The following is a 20,587-nucleotide window of genomic DNA, read 5'->3' as shown; positions in this document are numbered from 1 at the left end:
ACCCAGTACCCGCACCGGAAGGAGGGGAGGGGGGAAGGGGGGGCTTCGAGGGGGGGATGGATGTCAGGGGTTCAGGAGCAGAGGGACAGGAAAGGGAGGAAGTAGAGACCGAGGGAGAGGAATCTGAGGGAGAAGTCAGCGAGGGTAGCCATCCGAGGTCTCTAAGTCTCTCCAGTGAATCAGAGGATTCACAGAAAGGGGCCCCAGTGGTCAGAGCCAGGGGGTTGCCAGAGGGAACATCCCAGGAAGGAGGGGCCAGAGGGGACTCAGAGAGCAGCAGCTGGAAATCGGGACCAGCTTCCCCACCGGAGAGCAGTAAGGGGGAGGAGTCCCAAACATCGGCAGCAGGCAGCCTTCCGTCAGCGGAAGGACAGGAGTCAGGTTTAGCCACGCCTGCATCAGAGAGCGAGGTAACGGTCAAAAGGAAGGTCAGGGGCAGCGCGCGCGCGCCAAGTTCAAATGTACAGGAGGGGGGCGCAATGGGCAGTCCGGAGAGAGAGCCGGGTCCCAAAGCCCGCCGGAGAGAAGGGGAGGAGTCCGAAGGGTCCGCTTCCGAGGCGTCCAGGAAGGAAGGCACCCAGGGGGGTAGTAGGACCCAGAGGAGGAAGGAGAAACGTAGAAGGTGGAGTAAGGCTAGAGTCTTAAGCTGGTGTACAGGGGGCGGAGACTCAGACGAGGCTTCGCTGGTCTAGGGTCTAGACGTAGAGACGCACGCTAGTGCTTGAAAATGGAAACTAAATGTCAATAAAGACTTTTGTACAGTTCTAATGGCTAGCGTTGGTCTTCTGTGAGCTGAGACCGCGAGGCAGTCTCTGACACCTGATTTTTTATCATCCTTAAACACGCTCACTTGATGGTATTGCAGCCATCCTGTAAATTTCTCCTCAATGCAATTATAGGGCTTCAGTTTCCATCCTTTCTCTGTTTTCATCAGAATCTCCTCATATGTGGCTCACCTCCCCTCCATGTTCAATTTCTTTACTGTTAACATTTCAACTGTGAGACCCACCACGGTGATTTCCTTTCTTTTTCTTTTTTTAATTTTTTTTTACTGAACTTGATTTATTTATTCACTTGTGACAGAAAAAAATAATTCTCTCCCAGTATTTGTTACACAAGTAGAAATGTAAGTTGTGTTCAACTTCAGTGTTTTCCCCTGGAGGGTATCTCTTTTGCTAACTTGCTAATTTTGTGTGTTTTCTTCGTTCCCAGCACAGCTCCAGTTTCAAGAGCAGATGACTCTTATTTTGCCTTTTCCTCTGCTCTTGTTGCAGCCTCTTCACGCCACTTGGCTTTCTTTGCTAAGTTCCAGCTTGTGAAGGATTCATGGCGTTCAACAGCCCTTTTATCAGAGGCAATCACAGCAAAGCAAGCCATGATTGTCAGGGCAATCATAATGTAACAGGCCTTAACTCGGGCTTTGTTCCTTGCAGCATCCAGCATCTCTGGCCTGCAAAAGAAATTGGGTTGGAACCAATTAGAGCAGCGTTTTTCAACAACCTTCGGTGTTTTCCTTTCTAACAGATTCTTGTTTCTATCCCATACCTCATACAAGGCACTCCGTATCACATGGTTTGTAAATCCTCTGTGCACTTTCACTTTAGCATACCAGAGATAGGAGTGCCACCCATATCTGTTATTGTATGCCTCCAAATCTAACAGGTCTGTGTTTTCTAAAATTATCCAATATTTTATCCAACATAAGCAAGCCACTTCATGGTAAAGTTTTAAATCAGGTATCGAAAAACCACCTCTTTCCTTTCTATCCGTCAGTATTTTAAATGTAATCCTTGGTTTTCTCCCTTGCCATATACGGTAAAACGTGAGAGAACCTTCTGCCATTCTCTGAATTGTCCTGTGCCTCTAATTATAGGAATCGTTTGAAATAAAAATAGCATCTTTGATAATATGTTCATTTCAATCGCTGACATTCTTCCACTTATTGACAACTTTAGTCTATCCCATATTTCCAAGTCTCTTTTAATCTCTTTCTACACTGGTTGATAATTGTCATTGAACAAATTTATATTCTTTGCCGTCATCCAGACTCCAAAGTATTTGACTTTCTTAACCACCTTGATTCCACTTTCTTGTTCCAATATTTCTATCTCGTTCTTTTCCATATTTTTAATCACCATTTTCGTCTTTGTCTTATTCAATTTGAATCCTGCCAGTTGCTAAAACTTCTCAATTTCTTCCATTGCTTTTTTGACACTCATTTGGGGTTCTTCTAGAGTTAATACTCTTAAATTAAGCTTAATTTCTTTGGCACCTATTTTAACTCCTTTTACCTCTGATGTTTCTCTCATATAATTTTCTAATACCTCTAATACCATTATAAATAATAGTGGAGACAGTGGGCACCCCTGTCTGGTTTCCTTTGTGATGTCAAATGATTCTGTCAATACAGTGGTACCCCGCAAGACGAATGCCTCGCAAGACGGAAAACCCGCAAGACGAAAGGGTTTTCTGTTTTGGAGGCGCTTCGCAAGACGAATTTCCCTATGGGCTTGCATCGCAAGACGAAAGCCCATAGGGAAATGCTGGCGGTCGGGAGCAAAGACTTTCGCCCACAGCCGGCCTTCAGAAGAGGACCTCTTCTGAAGGCCGGCGGGGGGCAAAAGTCTTTGCTCCCCCCCGCCTGCCTTCCCCCCGCCTGCCCCGGGCGATCTTAAAATGCTGGCGGGCGGGAGCGAAGCGTTCGCTGCCGACCCCCAGCATTTTAAAATCTCCAAGGGACAGCAGAGAAGTCTCTGTCCCGAGGAGATTTTAAAATGCTGGGGGTCGGGAGGGAAGCGCTGCCGACCCCCAGCATTTTAAAATCTCCCCGTGTCCAGGGGAGGTTTTAAAATGCTGGGGGTCGGGAGCGAAGCGTTCGCTGCCGACCCCAGCATTTTAAAATCTCCAAGGGACAGCAGAGAAGTCTCTGTCCCGAGGAGATTTTAAAATGTTGGGGGTCGGGAGGGAAGCGCTGCCGACCCCCAGCATTTTAAAATCTCCCCGTGTCCCGGGAAGGTTTTAAAATGCTGGGGGTCGGGAGCGAAGCGAGATTTTAAAATGCTGGGGTCGGCAGCGCTTCCCTCCCGACCCCCAGCATTTTAAAATCTCCTTGGGACAGAGACTTCTCTGCTGTCCCTTGGAGATTTTAAAATGCTGGGGTCGGCAGCGAACGCTTCGCTCCCGACCCCCAGCATTTTAAAACCGTCCCGGGACACGGAGAGATTTTAAAATGCTGGGGTCGGCAGCGCTTCGCTCCCGACCCCCAGCATTTTAAAACGCTGTTCCGAAGGGGGGGGCGGGATCACCTGCCCCAGCCGCCCCACTTCGGAACGCTGTTCCGAAGCGGGCAGGGGGGGCGGGAAGACCTGCCCCAGCCGCCCCACTTCGGAACGCTGTTCCGAAGCGGGGAGGGGGGGCGGGAAGACCTGCCCCAGCCGCCCCACTTCGGAACGCTGTTCCGAAGCGGGGAGTGGGGGCGGGGACACCTGCCCCAGCCGCCCCACTTCGGAACGCTGTTCCGAAGCGGGGAGTGGGGGCGGGGACACCTGCCCCAGCCGCCCCACTTCGGAACGCTGTTCCGAAGCGGGGAGGGGGGGCGGGAAGACCTGCCCCAGCCGCCCCACTTCGGAACGCTGTTCCGAAGCGGGGAGGGGGGGCGGGATCACCTGCCCCAGCCGCCCCACTTCGGAACGCTGTTCCGAAGCGGGGAGGGGGGGCGGGGAAACCTGCCCCAGCCGCCCCACTTCGGAACGCTGTTCCGAAGCGGGGAGGGGGGGCGGGATCACCTGCCCCAGCCGCCCCACTTCGGAACGCTGTTCCGAAGCGGGGAGGGGGGGCGGGAAGACCTGCCCCAGCCGCCCCACTTCGGAACGCTGTTCCGAAGCGGGGAGGGGGGGGCGGGATCACCTGCCCCAGCCGCCCCACTTCGGAACGCTGTTCCGAAGCGGGGAGGGGGGGCGGGGACACCTGCCCCAGCCGCCCCACTTCGGAACGCTGTTCCGAAGCGGGGAGGGGGGGCGGGAAGACCTGCCCCAGCCGCCCCACTTCGGAACGATGTTCCGAAGCGGGGAGGGGGGCGGGAACACCTTCTGAAGGCGGGCAGGGGGCGAAAGTCTTTGTCCCCCCGCCTGCCTTCCCAGGGGCTTTTAAATCGCCCCGGACAGCGGAGAAGTCCTCCGCTGTCGGGGCGATTTTAAAATGCCGCCCGCCAGCATTTTAAGATCGCCCGGACAGCGGAGAAGTCCTCCGATGTCCCTGGGTTTTTTAAAATGCTGGGGGTGGGAAGAAAAGCCCTTGTCCCCCCCCCCCCCAGCCTTCAGAAGAGGTCCGGGGACAGACTGTCCCCGGACCTGGTCTGAAGGCGGTTTCCCTAGGAACGCATTAATTGATTTTCAATGCATTCCTATGGGAAACCGTGCATCGCAAGACGAAAAAACCGCAAGACGAAGAGACTTGCGGAACGAATTAATTTCGTCTTGCGAGGCACCACTGTACATTATTCACTATTGTCAGGGGCTCAGGAGCAGAGGCACAGGGGAGAGAGGAAATGGAGAGCGAAGGGGAAGAATCTGAGGGCAGCGGAGGGGAGAATGACAGTGACCCGAGAGATTCCATGAGCCTCTCCAGCGAATCAGAAGATTCCCAGAAGGGGGCGCCGATGGTCAGGGCAAGGGGGGTCCCCGGGGGGATGCACCAGAAGCAAGGGGCCAGCGGGGACTCCCAAAGCAGCAGCGGGAGATCACGATCAGCTTTCCCACCAGAGCGTAGCGGGGGGGAAGAGTCCCATGTGTCAGGGCCAGCGTCTCCTCCAGCAGGGAGAGAAGATGAGTCAGGGCTGACCACGCCTCTATCGGAGAGTGGGGGAACGGAGGGGAGGTCAGGTCCAGCTAGCCTCCCCGAAGGGGGAAGCAGTGACAGGAGCAGTGTAACGGTCAGGAGGAAGGTGACCGGCTGGGCGCGCGCGCCAAGTTCGAATGTACAGGCGCGCGGGACAGCAGAAAACCCGGATGGGGAACCAGGTCCTAAAGCCCGCCGGAGGCAGGGGGAAGACTCAGGGGACTCAGCGTCAGAAGAGTCTAGGAAGGGGAAGACCCCAGCGGACAGGCGGACCCAGAGGAGGAAAGAGCAAAGGAAGAGGTGGAGCAAGGCTAGAGTCTTAAACTGGTGTCAGGGGGGAGGAGACTCAGACGGAGCTTCGGCGGTCTAGAGTTTGAGACGTAGAGCTGCGCGCCGCGGCTGTGAAAGCGAAACTGAGCTTCAATAAAGACTGTTTTATATAACAACAAACTGGCGTTGGTCCTTTGTGAGCTGGGACCTACGGCAGCTCTTTCAACTATTAACTTTGCTCTCTGTTCTGAATAGATTGCCTCAATTCCTCTCAGAAAAGAGCCACTTACCCATCATCCCCATACTTTTCTTCATAAATAACCAAGACAGGTTGTCAAATGCTTTTTCAGCGTCAATAAACATTAATATAGCTGATTTATTATTTCTAACCTCTAAGTATTCCAGAATATTAACAATGTGTCTTACATTATCTTTTAGTTGTCTGCCTGGTAAAAAATCTACTTGGTCTTTATGGATCAGTTCATTTAGTATTATTTTTAATCTGTTCTCCATAATGTCCGCAAATAATTTATAATCATTGTTTAACAGTGATATTGGTCTGAAATTACTGACGTTCAAATAATCTGTATCCTGTTTAGGGATCAGCGTTATATAAGCCTCTTTCCAGGAATTTGGTATCTTACCTCCTTGTAGAATTGAGTTCATCACCTCACAGAGTACCAGTATCAGCTGTTCATTAAGAGTTTTGTAATACTTTGATTCCCCTTCATGGATCACAACCTTGCCATGGCGAAGGGGCTTGAATAACTCAGATAAGCTATGAACTGTGCCGAGCAGGAAACCCAAGATGGACAGGTCATAGTGGAGAGTTTTGACCAAATGTGATCCACCTGGAGCAGGAACCGGCAAGCCACTCCAGTACCCCTGCCAAGAAAACTCCATGGACAAAGACAACAGGCATATAAAAGTTATGACGCTGGAAGATGAGCCCCTCAGGTCGGTTTCTTCACCTGTTTCTTCACCTGTGGATGTGAGAGTTTTCCAAGTATTAGGGGCTTGGAAACTCTGTGTGCAGAAGGGATGATCACCAGAAATGCTACCGTACTTTTCGCACCATAACACTCAGTTTCCCCCCCCCTAAAAGGTAAAGGGAAATGTGTGTGCGTGTTATGGAGCGAATGCAGGCAGGAGGAGCCGCTCTTGCTGGCTGTTCGGCAGCCTCTCTTCCTCCGCTTGGCTCGCTGAGAAGCCGGCAACAGCTGAGCAACAGCTGAGTGTCGGGAGACAGCCTCTCTCCCTCCTGTCTGCCTGCTCTATGGCTTTTTGGCGAGGTGGGAGAAGGGAGGCAGCTTGGAAGCCGGCAAGAGCTGCCTGCAGTGTGTAAAAGCCAAGGTGGGAGAAGGGAGACAGCCTCTCTCCCTCCTATCTGCCTGCTCTATGGCTTTTTGGCGAGGTGGGAGAAGGGAGGCAGCCTCTCTTCCTCCTGTCTGCCTGCTCTATGGCTTTTTGGCGAGGTGGGAGAAGGGAGGCAGCTTGGAAGCCGGCAAGAGCTGCCTGCAGCGTGTAAAAGCCAAGGTGGGAGAAGGGAGACAGCCTCTCTTCCTCCTGTCTGCCTGCTCTATGGCTTTTTGGCGAGGTGGGAGAAGGGAGGCAGCTTGGAAGCCAGCAAGAGCTGCCTGCAGCGTGTAAAAGCCAAGGTGGGAGAAGGGAGACAGCCTCTCTTCCTCCTGTCTGCCTGCTCTATGGCTTTTTGGCGAGGTGGGAGAAGGGAGGCAGCTTGGAAGCCGGCAAGAGCTGCCTGCAGTGTGTAAAAGCCAAGGTGGGAGAAGGGAGACAGCCTCTCTCCCTCCTGTCTGCCTGCTCTATGGCTTTTTGGCGAGGTGGGAGAAGGGAGGCAGCTTGGAAGCCGGCAAGAGCTGCCTGCAGCGTGTAAAAGCCAAGGTGGGAGAAGGGAGACAGCCTCTCTCCCTCCCGTCTGCCTGCTCTATGGCTTTTTGGGGAGGTGGGAGAAGGGAGGCAGCTTGGAAGCCGGCAAGAGCTGCCTGCAGTGTGTAAAAACCAAGGTGGGAGAAGGGAGACAGCCTCTCTCCCTCCTGTCTGCCTGCTCTATGGCTTTTTGGCGAGGTGGGAGAAGGGAGGCAGCTTGGAAGCCGGCAAGAGCTGCCTGCAGCGTGTAAAAGCCAAGGTGGGAGAAGGGAGACAGCCTCTCTCCCTCCTGTCTGCCTGCTCTATGGCTCTCCCTTACACACATGTAAGTGGCTCTTACTCTGCTTTCTTTACAATGAGCTGGAAGGAGGGACAAAGAGGGCATCCCCTTCCGTCCCTCCCCCAGCACCTCACCGGTAAATTCAAACAAAGCGGCTTACAAGGCTCGTGTCCCTGCGTCTCCTCTTTTTGCTTCGGTTAGAGGCAAGGCAGCTGCACAAATGTGAGCTCCCCCTCTCTCTTCCTTCCCTCCCTCCCTCCCTCTTCCAACTACAGAAAATATTGGGGGGACAGCCAGGTAAGCCCCACTCACATACCACAATGGGGGGTGGGGGATGACTCCCTCAAATATTTAATGGGGGGGGTGAAGGCACCTAGGCCCATAGGAGTTGGCTGCTTTGCCTAGGACAAATGTGAGCTCTCCATCTCTCTTCCCTCCCTCCCTCCCTCTTCCAATTTCAATAAAATACTGGGGGGGGGGGCAGGTACAGGTAAGCCCCATCTCACAGACTGCAATGATCTCAAGACAAAGTGCATGCACACTGGTACCTTATATGAATGGCAATGCCCATCAGCATGGGGGGAGGATGACTCCCTCAAATATTTAATGGAGGGGGTGAAGGCACCTAGGCCTATAGGAGTTGGCTGCTTTGCCTAGGATAAGTGTGAGCTCCCCCCCCCCCCTCTTCCTTCATCACTGTATTGGAGATACCATACATTACTGACAGTTCCTTCATTCACATGGTTACAAAGCACGGATCCACATGGATCCTCAGGATTTTTGCACTGGGTCACCCCAAATTCACCATCAGATCACATAGCATGTCCATGGCTACAGCTTGCACCAAAACAGCTTGCCTGGGGCCGCAGTGGTGCAAAAACGTGGTTACAAAGTGGAACAGTGCAAATCCGATGTATGGTTGATTTTCTATGAATTTATAACAGAAGTGTAGCGTATGTAGTGTGTGAGTGTGAGTGAAGTTTGTAAAAACTGAATGATTGGGGGGGGGTTCCTGCGACACTGGTAACCCCCTCCCTTCTGGTGGCGCCAATGTTCCCCTGGCCTCAAATGCCCCCTTGACCGCTCACCGCAACCCCACTCATCTCCACCGTCGCCACAGTCCTTGGTGTAGGCAGGGGCCACGCAGCTGCTTGGCAGGCACGGCTCACCTGGGGCGCCGGTCCGGGGACCTGGAAATGTTGGGACGATTAATGGGTTGCCTCCAAGCAATCTATCTGGTTGGTCAGGTTTTGGGGAGGCGGAAAATAAAGCTTTACTTTGGGGGCGACAGTTCCTGAACTACACGTTGTCCAGTGCCACACTCATCACCGAGAAGGTCACCTGCGCTCTTGACATGCTCCAGATAAGGAGCGGCCGGGGAGGGTGAGGAGCCCAAGACCCACCTGGAAAGCACTGCGGATTCTTCCGGTGTAGGCCAGCAGGGGGCGCCGGGCGCCTAAGGGTGACGCAGGGCTTCGCCACAGGGGACAATCTGGCTTCCATGGCTCAGCTCCACTGGGAAGCTCCCGTTGAGTCCTGCAGGGGAAGGGCGGAGGGGTGATGAACCAGGGGCCATCTAGCCTGACCCTTGCAGATGGGAACCATAGATATATAAACAGAGGAGATGGGACCCTGCAAGAATTGCAGAATGACATCTAGTCTCAACCGCTCTCATTTTTATCGGTCAGCTGCCAGGAATCCCAAAGGGGGACGGGAAGCAGGGCATCAGTAAATTTCATGATAAGAATGGTATTTCATTATGCCGGCCCTACCAGGCGGTCAGTAGTCTGGAAATCAATAAATAATAATTATATGATATCACCACGATATGTCCTGCAGCTTAGAAATGTAATATGTGATATCAATATGGAATTATGACAACTGTGCCTGGTGGCATTTCCCCCACACAGGGAAAAAGGCCAAGTACATGGCTCTGCCTGTTGGATTTCTGAAGGTGGTGCCTTCAAAGTCGCAGGCCAAGGCGACACTCAGCGGTGCCAGCCCATTGGTTCCCAGAGTTCAGGGCACCAAGTGCTGTTCCTCCCATAAGCTACAGTTCCCAGAGTTCCCTAGGAAGAGAAATGGGCTTGGGACGGCAAGGAGTTGTATACTGTGGAATGCAAGGACAGATTGTTTACTGTTCAGATGCCACAACCCTCAACACCCAGAGCAAGCAATAGTTCCCAGGGTGCTTTGGGGGGACATCGTGGGAACTAGTTTGTTCCGTTTCCCAAAGAGACCCTCTCAGAGCTATAACTCCCAGAGTTCCCTTGGGAAAGGTTGCACAGAATATTCTCTCCCCCCATAGGAAACTACAGTTCCTATGCTTTGAGAGATGCCGTGGTGGGTTAAATACTATGTGCGAGGGGAATTGAAGCACATCTCGCTGATTCCTTTGGTGACGCCAAAACTGGTGTCAATGGATCTTGTCAGAGCAATGCCAGCAGGCGAAGTTGCAGGTGCCAGCACTTGGGTTCCCGGAGGCGGCCCAGCTAAGAAATGGGAGGCCCAGCTAGGAAAAAAACGGGGGAAGTGTCATTAAAAGGAGAGGAAGAGAGATAGGGAGAATGGGAGACATGAAGGGGGCATCAAGGGGCATCTAGTCCAACCCACTGCAAGGAAGCTCATATGTATTTTAGGGCACTGTTTTGTGAAGTATTTTCTGCTTTTACCCCATGCTTTTTGAAACTCTTTGTCTAGTGTGATCTCTAATTGCCTCTGTTAATCTAGCTAGTTCAATATACTCTTAACAGTTTGTCTTGCCATTCCGTTTTTGTTGGCACAGTTTCTTTTTTCCAGTTTTTAGCAATTAGGATCCTTGCCACTCCTGTGGCATAGAGGAATATTTTCTGATCTTCTCTTGCTATACCTGTGTCCGTTATCCCTAGTAGAAAAGCTTCTGTATTTTTCATAAAGTTATACTAAAACATTTTTTTAAGCTTGTCATAGTGTTTCCACTTTTTTGGAGCAGGAATTCAGCAGTGTCCATACAGACCTGAGAAATATCAGTAGGACAGGTTTCTTTCATAAAAACTGAAAGAGGGGGTCCATGTTTCAAGCTCAAATTGCAGTGCAAGGAGTAATAAAGTACCATATTTTTCACCGTATAGGACGCACCTTTTCCCCTCCAAAAATGAAGGGGAAATGTGTGTGCGTCCTATGGGGCAAATGCAGGCTTTCGCTGAAACCTGGAGAGCGAGAGGGGTCGGTGCGAACCGACCCCTCTTGCTCTCCAGGCTTCAGGAAGCTCCGTGGGAGTTTCCGCTGGGCTCCCTAGGCTTGCGGACAGCAGCCTGCAGCTCAAAACCTGGGGAGCGCAGCGGAGTGCACCCCGGGCTTCAGGCAGCTCTCTGCAAGCCTTGGGAGACCAGCGCGACTTCTCACCCTAGGCTTGCGGATAGCAGCCTGCATCCCGAAGCCGGAGGCGCGCTGAGCAGTGCGGATATCCGCAAGCCTGGGGAGAATGGCGCGACTTCCTGCCGGGCTCCCAAGTTTCCGCTGCGCTCCCAAGGCTTGCGGACAGCAGCCTGCAGCCCGAAACCCAGGGAGTGCAGCCTGGGGAGAAAATAATTTTCCCCCCTTTATTCCCCCCCCCCAAAAAAAACCTAGGTGTGCCCTATGGGGTGAAAAATACGGTAGTTTACAGGGAAGTGAGACTACAGTGCCATCATACGACTAACTTAAATGAATGCTATTTCTGTTTATTATTTCTGAAGCACTTTCCAAAGAATCCTGTCCAGCTCGCTGCAACCCAGGAATATGCAGGTGTCACAACCTTCTGTTCAAAGGTGATTGAATTTAATTGCTAGATGTTGCACTTTTAAATGACACTTTCAGGGATATGTAGGTATAGGATCCACACCTTCTCCTGCAGCTGCAAGTTATGCCATGAAGGACACCTTGCAATCAGTTTACTGACTGGAAGCAGAGTTTACTGACTGACTTACAGCCTCCCCAGGAGCATTTCAACAGTCAGGAGCAGGCCTGAAGCCTTCAGGGTGATTGCACATTGCTAACAACATTTATACCTGCAGCAAAAGGGGGAAAAATGAGGCTCATGAATGTAGAAAGTGCTTTTCTTTAGAGCACCTCTTAACATTGCAACGTGCTGCAAGTGTCCAAAACTGGTCTGAAGTTGCTGTTTTGTAAATCTTATTTCTGCTTTTGAAAATCTTAACAACACAAATGGCTTTTGGGGCTGGCCACTATAGCAGGGGCTGATCCCCATTTATTCTTGTGGCATTCAATTAAAAGTATGTGTTTTGACTTTACTTGGCTAGTGTGGATAAATCTTGAGGAATTACCTGGTTCCAAAACCACTGATGGAAGCAATGGTTCATTTGAGCAAATTAAATTTTCAGCACATTGCTTGATTAGGCTCACAAAAGCTGTCTAAGGGTTAAATGCAATAGAGATCTCAAGGCAATTTCTTGGGAGTTGCTGAGAAATGGGGAAAGGAGACAGGGCCAGGGGGTGTTTCTCCCCAAAATAGAATAAATTAAAAAACCTCTACTGTTAAGGGTTAGGGGGGATGAGACCAAGCCCCAAATGTTCTTTTTAGGCATTTTTAAAGGGCTAATTAATATTCTACAGCCTTTAAACGCTTCTGGGAGGGAAGGTTATTGGTGTTTTAAAAAACTATTTGCAGATATTTCTACCCTGTCTTTTTATCCTGTGAACCGCCAGATAAATCCACTATATTAAATAACACGTCGCCGTTAATTCGGTTCTGCCCCCCCCCCCAGCCCTTAAAATGAATTTTGACCAAGGGTTCCCCGGCCGCGCATTTCCCCCTCTCAACGAAGCAGGAAAAGGGGCAAAGAGGACTCGCCCTCTGGGGCCAGCGGCTACCCGTGGACCGCGAGCTCCGGCTGGTGGCAAACACGCGGCTCTGTCTTCCTCGGAGAAGAAAGGGTTAGCTAATCCGCCCAGCGATTTGCCCAGATCTGTGAGAAGTTCCGCCTATTGCCGCCGATGTCCCCCCCCCCCCATCTTTCAAAATGGAGGCGCTTCTGGCATCTATTTCCCTGACACAAAATGGCGCCGCTGGCAACAACCGCCATAAATGGAGGCGCTTCCGGATATTAATTCTCTCATCCAAAATAGCTACGGTAACATTTATCCGCCCTTTTCCACTTCCGGGCAGCCATTTCCCTCTTCAAAAATGGCACCCGCAGCCTCTCCACATGCAGTCCCCCCCATCCTGGCTATTCAGTTTCCGCCCTTTTTTGTCAGTGTTTCCCAACCTTGTGCCTCCAGCTGTTTTTGAACTACAACTCCCATCATCCCTGACTAGCAAGACCAGTGGCAAGGGATGATGGGAATTGTAGTCCAAAAACAGCTGGAGGCACAAGGTTGGGAAACACTGCACTAGGTAATGCTTCCCAGCCACACGCTCTTGTAAACCCTAAACCCTAACCCAACCCCAACTCTATTCCTAGCCCTAAACCTAAGAAATATCAGTGGGACCGATTCCCCACCCACCCACAAGAACAGAAAGAGGAGCCCCGTGTAAAAACAGGCACAGCGTATGTCAAGCTCAAATTGCCATGCAAGAAATAATAAAGTTTCAGAGGGACCACCTCGCCATGTGAGCTAACTTAAAAAATCCCCCCCCACCGTTTTTTCTTTCTGAAGCACTTTCCAAAGAATCGTATAATATAGCTGAAAGGGACCCCAAGGGTCATCCAGTCCAGCCCGCTGAAAGGCAGAAATATGCAGGTGTCCCTTACACAGAACAACGTCACAACCTTGTGCTCAAAGCTGATTGAATTTAATTGCTAGATGTTGCACTCTTAAATGGCACGTTAAGGGATATTTAGGTATCCAATTATGCCACGAAGGACACCTTGCAATCCCCCTTAACTGACTGGGAGCAGAGGAAGTGTTGCTTGCTTCCCAGCCACTCACTCTTAAGCACAGCTACTTGCTCTAACCACTGGACAATGCTTCCCATTAAGTCACTCTAACAATTAGGCAAAGCTTCCCAGTCCCTCGCTGTAACCACTAGGTAATGCTTCCCAGCCACACGCTCTTGTAAACCCTAAACCCTAACCCAACCCCAACTCTATTCCTAGCCCTAAACCGAGCCCTAACTCCTAACCCTAAACCTGTACCCTAGACCCTGAGCCTAACCCTAACCTAACCCTAACCCGCAACCCCTACACCTTAACCCTAGCCCTAACCGAAACCCAAACATTAAATCGTAAATCCTAACCCTACACCCCTATCCTAGACTCTGACCCCTAACTCTAAACTCTAAATCCTAACCCTAACCGCAAACATTAAACCCTTAAACCCTAGGGGTTGGAAACGTGCAGCCCATGGGCCAGATGCGGTTTTACCGACCCACGAGCTGCCTGCAAACCAAGCTGCCCGCTCAGCAAGTCACCTGTGCACTGCGCTAAGTGTATTTAATGAAATCGCAAAGTGTATTTAATGAGACCTAAATAACAAAGCACCGTCCTTTCACTTCCATATGCATAGAAAGAAGACGAATAAACTTCGATTGGGCTTATTTCAATTCGCATGGTGTGTTTTGGGTGTGCACCAGAATCACCCCTAACCAAATAAAAATAGCGTTTTGGGTTCCACCTGCATAAAAAGAAGATGATAAAGCTCTCAGTGGGCTTATTTCCAATTGTTGTTTTTCGGGTTAGAATGCACATTTACCCAAAAATCGCAGAGAGAAATGTTTGTTATCAGCCCAAATTAAGCATAGGTGTCAGGGGTTCAGGAGCAGAGGCAAGGGCAAGGGAGGAAACAGAGAGCGAAGGGGAGGAGGCAGAAGAAAAGATGAGCGATGACGACGACCCGAGATCTCCGAGCCTTTCCAGTGAATCGGAGGATTCACAGAAAGGAGCACCAGTGGCCAGGGCAAGGGGGGAGTTTAGGGGGGCACCCCAGGAAGATAGAGCCAGAGGGGACTCAGAGGAGAGCAGTTGGAGATCGGGACCAGCGTCACCGCCAGAGAACAGAGAAGAGGAAGGGAGCCAGGGGGCAAGCGCTGGCAGCTCACAACAGGAGGGAGGGCACGAGTCAGGAGTGGCCACACCTCCATCTGGGAGCGAAGAGACGGTTAGACGGAAGGTGGAAGGTTGGGCGCGCGCGCCAAGTTCAAATGCACAGGAAGGCGACGCAGTAGGCAGCCCGGAAAGGGAGCCGGGTCCTAAAGCCCGGCGCAAGGAGACAGGAGGGTCCGGGGGGTCAGCGTCAGAAGAATCCCGGAAGGAAGAGACCCAGGGGGGCAGAGGGACCCAGAGAAGAACAGTCAGGTGGAAAAGGTGGAGCAGGGCTAGGATACTAAGTTGGTGTACGAGGGGCGGAGATTCAGACGGAGCTTCGCCGGTCTAGCTACTAGACGTAGAGTTGCACGCAGCAGCTTGAGAATGGAAACTGTAACTCAATAAAGACTTTTACTTAATGACCGTTGGCTAGCGTGATCCTCTGTGAGCTAGGATCTTGAAGCAACCCTGACAGTAAGCTCCGTCTCCTTAATTGTGGGCATCTACAGCCTCGAGGAGAGGAGAGAAGCAGGTGCCTACTAGCGAGCTCACGAACGGCAGCCGACATGACGGCTGAACAGCAGATAGCGGAACTCAGAGAAGCAGTGTCACAGCTGAATGCCGAGGCTCTCGCATCCAGGAAGAGAGAGGAGGACGCAGCTGCCGCCTACAGGGATCTCCAGGTCAGGTTGGAAGTGCTTACGAAGCAAGGGCAACAGACACCCAAACCAGAGGGGGTTGGGTTGGGGAGACGCACAGGCGGTCTGGTCTCTCACTTCGATGGGAACCTGCAACAGTATCCCAATTTTAAAGCAGACGTACTGTGTGCACTGCAACTGCTGAGTAAAGATTTTAGAGATGAGCAAGAGAAAGTGGGATTCATCATGTCTTATTTGCATGGGGATGCCAGAGCATGGCTGCGCAATTTGTGGAGGGATAACGATCCAGCGCTCCAAAATGCGAATGCCTTTATTAAAGCGATGGATGCGTGTTTTTTATCAAGCATTGACGTGGATCTTGCTAGGCAACAGATTCATGGACTGAAACAGGGAAGGGCCAACGTACGGCAGTACCATGCCCGCTTTTTCGCCTTGGCCAGTGCCCTAGAATGGGACAGAGATTCGACTCCTGTAAGAGACCTGTTCTGGGAGGGATTACATAGCTCTGTGAAAGATGAAATTGCGAGGGGGGAGAGACCCCGAACCACCCAGGAGGTCGTGCAGAGGGCGCTGGCAGTGGGGGTGCGGCTGGAAGGACGTCCGTGGAGCAGGGACGAAGGGCGTGGAGGGCGCGAAACAGCCAGGGGCTCCTCCTTCTTTCCCAGAGAAGCAGCGCGTACGCAATCCACGCCTCCGCCAGGAGGAGGAGCTGAACCTATGGAGGTTGGAGGTGCCAGGGCTCAGTCAGCAACCAGAGCCCTAGCACAAGCAGCAGTGAAAGCGAAGCCTCCTAGAGGGAACAGGAAGTGTTACGTCTGTGAGGAGCCAGGGCATATGGCGAAAGAGTGTCCCCAGAGGCTCAACAAGCTCACTGCAGCCTCAGCAATGGTGACTGCAGCAACGCAGCAAGGAGGACCACAGCAGGGAAACGACGCAGTCTGGCTGGAGGAAGAGGCACTGGGGCCCAGCCAGACGTGTTAATGATGCAGTCCCCAGAGATTTTACAGCCCGTGAACCCCCTCCCGCCCAAACCAGTGGTGAGGCTCACCGCATCGCTCCAGCTGCCCAATGGCATCACCATGGACGTGCCAATCACCATTGACTCAGGCAGCAATGCGGACTTTATAGGGCAGGACTTTGTCAACAAGCATGCTATACAGTTGCTGCCGGCCACACTGCCCCTGCAGGTTGTCACGGTGGACGGCAGGGAGCTGCTAGGGGGGCAAGTGGTGCAGCAAACGCCACCAATGGTGATGAGACTTGGGAATCACAAAGAAGTCATCAGCTTCAACGTCACTCAATTATCAGACACGCCCATTGTGTTGGGCATGAGTTGGCTGGACAAGCACAGCCCAACGCTGGCTTGGTACCAGAGGCAGCTGACCTTCGGCTCTTCCTTTTGTGCTGAACACTGCATCGTGCCCAGGCAGGAAGGAGAGGAAGAGGAGTCACAGCTGCTGCTAGGCACGCTGCAAGCGATTCCCCACAAGTACGCAGAATTTTTGGAAGTTTTCTGCGAGAAGGAGGCAGACCGGCTACCACCTCACAGGCCATATGACTGCAAGATTGACCTGCTGCCAGGGGCGGCGCTGCCTAAGGGGAGACTGTATTCCATGTCAGAGGACGAACTGCAAGAACTCAAGGAGTTCATAGATCATAATTTGGAGCGCGGTTTCATCCGGGAGTCCAAGGCAGCGGGAGGCAGTCCGGTGTTCTTCGTTAAGAAGCGGGATACGCCCCAAAAGAGACTTGTAGTGGATTACAGGATCTTGAACAGTGTGACTAAGCCATCGGACTTCCCCATGCCCCGAATTGACGACCTCCTCGCAAAGGTGCGGAAGGGCAGAGTGTTCACCAAGTTGGACCTGCGAGGGGCGTACAACCTCATTCGCATGCGGGAGGGAGATGAGTGGAAAACAGCCATGTTCACGCCACTGGGGACCTACGAATATAGAGTTATGCCGTTTGGATTGCAAAATGGCGCCCACGTTTTTCAAGCATTCATGCATCACGTGTTGGCGGGACTTCTCTACAAGACGTGCGTCTGTTTCTTAGATGACATCCTGATCTTTTCGGAGTCGCAACAGGAGCATGACAAACACGTCAAGGAAGTGCTGAACAGGCTAAAGCAACATAGGCTCTACGCCAAGCTGGAGAAGTGCCAATTTGACGTGACAGAGGTGGATTTTCTGGGCTACAAGCTGTCTGACAAGGGGCTCGCCATGGACAGCGCCAAGGTTCAAGCGGTGTTGGATTGGAAGAGCCCGCGCAACCGGAAGGAGGTCCAACGGTTTGTCGGCTTTGCGAACTTCTATCGCAAGTTTATCAAGGGCTTCGCTATGCAGACGGCGGCCATCACTGACACGCTTAGCTCCAAGAAAAAGAAGTTCATTTGGACAGAGCAGGCGGAACAGTCCTTTCAGGCACTCAAGCGTCTCTTCGCGTCGGAAGAGCAGCTGCTTCACGTCAACCCCAGCAAGCCGATGAGGGTGGAGACAGACGCCTCGGACAGAGCCGTGGGGGCGGTCCTGCTGCAGAAAGACCCGCAAGGGGTGTGGCGACCGGGAGCGTTTTACTCCAGGAAGCTCAGCAAGTCCGAGCAGAACTACACCATATGGGACAGGGAGTTGCTGGCCATTCATGCAGCGTTCAAGGCGTGGAGGCACTTTCTGATCGGCGCCAAGCACACGGTGCAGGTTTGCACGGACCACAAGAACCTAGAGCACTGGCGCACGGCACAGTTCCTGAACCAGAGGCAGATACGTTGGGCTGAGTTCTTTGCGAACTTCGAATTCCGAATAGAGTATGTCCCGGGGGACACCAACATCATGGCGGACGCTCTCTCTCGTAAGCCACAGTATCTGGAGGACGCAACGCCAGCGGCCGCCATGCACATCTTCGCACCAACAGTGTGGGCGTGCGCCGCGGCAACCGTGGACCTGGAGGCGGTGCGACGAGCGTTGCAGGGGGACTCCTTCGCACAAGCAAAGATGGCAGAGGTGCAAAGGGGCAAGGCAGCGGCCGACGGTTTCCAGCTAAGAGATGGATTGCTCATCCGTAAAGGGGCCATCTACGTGCCGGGAGACGAACTTCGCGCCAAGGTGCTGCAGCAGCTGCACGACGCGCCCACGGCTGGGCACTTCGGCAAGGAGAAGACGGTGGAATTAGTCGCCAGGGATTTCTGGTGGCCTGGAATGAGAGGGGAGGTCGCGGACTACGTGGCGAGGTGTGACACCTGCCAGAGGGCGAAGCCAGTGCATAGACCGCCGGCCGGACTGTTGGAACCGCTGCAAACTCCGGTCGAACCTTGGGAGAGAGTGGCCCTGGACTTTGTCACGGATCTGCCCAGCTCGAGGGGCAAGACGGCAGTGCTGGTGGTGGTGGACCTGTTTTCCAAGATGGCACATTTCATTCCGTGTGCGAAGGTGACCACGGCGGAGCAAACCGCCAAACTGTTCATAGACCACGTGTTCAAGGTTCACGGTCTGCCACGGTCTATTCTGTCCGACCGGGGGCGGCAGTTCATCTCGAATTTCTGGCAGAAGCTGATGGGCTTCCTGAACGTCAAGATCAACCTGGCGTCGGCGAGACACCCGCAGACCAACGGGCAAGCCGAGCGGGTCAATGCCATCATGCAGCAGTACTTGAGGTGTTATGCAAATCAACAGCCTGCGACGTGGGTGGATTACCTGCCGCTCGCCGAGTTCGCCTACAACAACACGAAGCACGTGTCCACGGGGATCACGCCGTTCTTCGCCAACAACGGGAGGCACCCCAGAACTTTTCCGGGACTGGAAAGGCTGGGGGAGGGGGAGCCGCAGACGGCAGATGCGTTCGCGTCGGAGCTGCAGGAAGTCCACGATCAGCTGAGGCGCCACCTGGAGCTGGCCAAGCACGCATACAAGGTACAAGCGGACAAAAGTAGAAGGGTTGGCGAAGAGCTCCACGTGGGAGACTGGGTCTGGTTAGCAGCCCACGCAGTGCCGGCCAGGTCGTTGGCCAAGAAGAAACTAGGGCATAAGCAACTGGGGCCCTATCAAGTCGAAGAGCAGATCAACCCGGTGGCCTTCAGGCTGGCGCTTCCGGAGGGTTCCAGAATGCATCCGGTGTTCCACAGATCGGTGCTCACTCCCTACAAGGCACCGCACAGGTTTCAGGAACCCGGAACGGCGCCGAGTCCGGTCAGAGACAGAACAGGGCGCGCAGGAGGGGCACAGAAGGAGCGCATCAACGAAGTCACAGAGATTTTGGATTCCAGATGGGGGGAAGAAGGGGTAGAATACTTTCTCGCCAAGGAGGGCACCCCGGCCAGTGCGAACAGCTGGGTGCCGGGCTACGCCTTGGACGAACCTCTGCTCAAAGACGAGTTTCATGCCCTCTTCCCACATAGACCAATGCCAGCAGACTTTTTCGACGACTGGCTTTTCACACCCACGCTTTCGGCCAGCACGTTCCGGGGGTTCGACTCGGACGAGGACCCGACACGAGACGTCCGTTCCCCGGAGGGGTCACCCTCGGGATCTGCCTCAGAACCCTCGTATTGGTGGGACGACAGACCAGAGGAGCAGTGGCGCAGGAAGTGGCAAGAAGGTCCAGGACGAGCAACGCCGCCAGGAGGAAGTGAGGGAGAGACGGACATGGACGTTTTCGGGGACGACCCTGGTTTCGAGCACGGCGGCACAGAGATGGAAGCAGAGGTGACCGTCGTCGACGAGAGCAGGGAGGAAGAACCGGAAGACTTCGGAAGGAGGCCCGCTACGGGAAGCGAACGGTACCCGACATTCGTCCCCTTGACACAGCAGCACCCAACTCCAGCACCGGAAGGAGGGGAAGGGGGAGTGGGGGGCTTCGAGGGGGGGATGGATGTCAGGGGTTCAGGAGCAGAGGCAAGGGCAAGGGAGGAAACAGAGAGCGAAGGGGAGGAGGCAGAAGAAAAGATGAGCGATGACGACGACCCGAGATCTCCGAGCCTTTCCAGTGAATCGGAGGATTCACAGAAAGGAGCACCAGTGGCCAGGGCAAGGGGGGAGTTTAGGGGGGCACCCCAGGAAGATAGAGCCAGAGGGGACTCAGAGGAGAGCAGTTGGAGATCGGGACCAGCGTCACCGCCAGAGAACAGAGAAGAGGAAGGGAGCCAGGGGGCAAGCGCTGGCAGCTCACAACAGGAGGGAGGGCACGTGTCAGGGGTTCAGGAGCAGAGGCAAGGGCAAGGGAGGAAACAGAGAGCGAAGGGGAGGAGGCAGAAGAAAGGATGAGTGATGACGACGACCCGAGATCTCCGAGTCTCTCCAGTGAGTCGGAGGATTCACAGAAAGGAGCACCAGTGGCCAAGGCAAGGGGGGAGTTTAGGGGGGCACCCCAGGGAGATAGAGCCAGAGGGGAATCAGAGGAGAGCAGTTGGAGATCGGGTCCAGCATCACCGCCAGAGAGCAGGGAAGAGGAAAGGAGCCAGGGGGCAAGCGCTGGCAGCTCACAGCAGGAGAGAGGGCACGAGTCAGGGGTGGCCACACCTCCATCTGGGAGCGAAGAAACGGTTAGACGGAAGGTGGAAGGTTGGGCGCGCGCGCCAAGTTCAAATGCACAGGAAGGAGGCGCAGTAGGCAGCCCGGAAAGAGAGCCGGGTCCTAAAGCCCGGCGCAAGGAGACAGGAG

General features: G+C 53.4%; 1 long non-coding RNA gene across 1 annotated transcript; it reads right to left on the bottom strand.

Moving 5' to 3' along the window:
- Positions 1 to 828: 828 nt before the first annotated feature.
- Positions 829 to 9,921, bottom strand: LOC144327353 (uncharacterized). The gene is made up of 3 exons (XR_013392441.1): positions 8,677 to 9,921; positions 5,751 to 6,089; positions 829 to 1,450 (listed from the first exon to the last, which is right to left on the bottom strand). It is a non-coding gene; the product is annotated as an uncharacterized LOC144327353 (long non-coding RNA).
- Positions 9,922 to 20,587: the final 10,666 nt, after the last annotated feature.

This window comes from Podarcis muralis, chromosome 3 (assembly GCF_964188315.1).
Source record: "Podarcis muralis chromosome 3, rPodMur119.hap1.1, whole genome shotgun sequence".
NCBI lineage: Eukaryota > Metazoa > Chordata > Lepidosauria > Squamata > Lacertidae > Podarcis > Podarcis muralis.
This window is presented reverse-complemented; position numbering and strand designations above follow the sequence as displayed.